Source organism: Octopus bimaculoides, chromosome 17 (assembly GCF_001194135.2).
Source record: "Octopus bimaculoides isolate UCB-OBI-ISO-001 chromosome 17, ASM119413v2, whole genome shotgun sequence".
Taxonomy (NCBI): Eukaryota; Metazoa; Mollusca; class Cephalopoda; order Octopoda; family Octopodidae; genus Octopus; species Octopus bimaculoides.
In genome coordinates this window covers 542,069-543,931 of record NC_068997.1, presented here as the reverse complement: position 1 = coordinate 543,931, position 1,863 = coordinate 542,069, and positions in this window count along the sequence as shown.

The following is a 1,863-nucleotide window of genomic DNA, read 5'->3' as shown; positions in this document are numbered from 1 at the left end:
TGTGTGTGTGTGTGTGTGTGTGTGTGTGTGGCTGTGTGTGTGTGTGTATGTGAGTGGGCAAGACATTAAAATACACCCCGCAGTGATGTTCCAGCTCAGGAGTCCAAGGGTTTTGGGGAGTATGGAATTACTCCTTCGTGATCATGACAACCAGGTCTGCTTATCCCTGGTGTGGCAGAACCTGACAAGGGCTCCCAGTCAGGGGTCAACTAGTAAAAGCTGGTCTTGTGGTTAAAATATACACGGCTCCGAGGGGGTGACCCCACCTGTGTGTGGACACGTCCTTGTGTCACGTGAACAAGTCCTGACCTTTATGTAAGTGTTGTATCTTTCCCAAGAAGAATCATGGGTCTTCAGATGTTAACCGACAGATCCACGATGGCCGGCGCCTGTAAAACAGAAAGAGAAAGACAAAAAGAATGGGGAAGGGAGAAAGAGAGAGGGAGAGAGGGAGATGAGAGAGAGACAGACAGACAGAAGTAGGAAGAAAAGAGAGAGAGAGAGAGAGAGAAGGAAAGAGAGCAGAAGAGAGAGAGGGTGAGAGAGTGAGAGAGAGACAATCAGACAGAGGCAGAAAGGGAGAGTGGAAGAAAGAAACAGGAAGACAGAGAGAAAGAGAGTGTGTGTGTGTGTGTGTGAAAGGACGGGATCATTGATGGAGAAGGGAGAAATTGAGGGAAAGGAGAAAGAAGGAAAGGCTTGTATAAAGATGACTGGGGGAGGAGAAGGAGGTGGATAATGGTGAAGAGAAGGAGTGAAACATTACTGATACTAGAGTATCGTAGTAGAAAGGATGGAGAACGGGGGGGGGGCGGTTAGAGTATAGGGTGACAAGGTGGGGAGAGTTGCGGGAGGAGGGGAGTTGAAATTGTGTGATGAGGAGAAGAAAATAGAAGAAAATAGAAAGGAGGGGAAGAAGGAGAAGAAGAAGAAGGAGAAGAAGAAGAGGGGGAAGAAGAAGGAGAAGAAGAAGGGGAGAAGAAGAAGAAGAAGAAGAAGAAATTAAGAAGTAAAAGGAAAATTCGGAAAAGGAGAAAGTATTATTAAATGAATAAAATATAGAAAAGAGAGAGAGGTTGAGGGAGAAAACAATTTAATTAGGGAAGTGACCCTTATTAATTGTTAATATAATACCGTATAAGGGGTGGATGTTGTCTCTTATAAATGTCACTATAACATCATTTAAGAATGAGGCTGTCCCTTATAAACTGTTACTATAACATCACTTGGGGTGGGCGTGGGGTGCAGTCCCTTGTAAATTGTTACTATAACATCATATAGAGGAAGAGGTCCCTTGTAAATTGTGTAAGAGAGTTTTTTACGTTTGTGTTTTCCTTTCCTTCTTTATCACCAGATACATGAAATATTCTCTTACTTATGCCTACACCAAATACTGGTCACTCTGTACACTGAGTATGTGTGTGTGCGCGCGTGTGTGTATTACAAATATATATATGTATAAAACATTCATACATACATGCACATACACACACGCACATAGACACACACACACACTCTCAGCTACCCCCGTTTTAACTCCGGCGTTTCGAAGAGTTGGGCAGGACGCATCGTTAAAACGGCTCTTCCCATGGACCGCAAATTCAATTTGTATGCACAAATTAAACCTGTGCCATGGAGGAATGTAGTGGCGGACAAAAAACAAGACAGGAAAACAAACAGAAAAGAAAACAAGACAGGAAAACAAACGGAAAAGGCTATACGGCCAGACGTGAAAAATTATGTGTATATGAATGCTGTGAGGCACGAACTGAGAGTGGGGACGAAGTAAGTTCGCGTGTTTGCTCGGCGATAGCCAAGGAAAAAAAGGATTAGTGACCGGAAGCATGTGACCAGGCAGGGGAA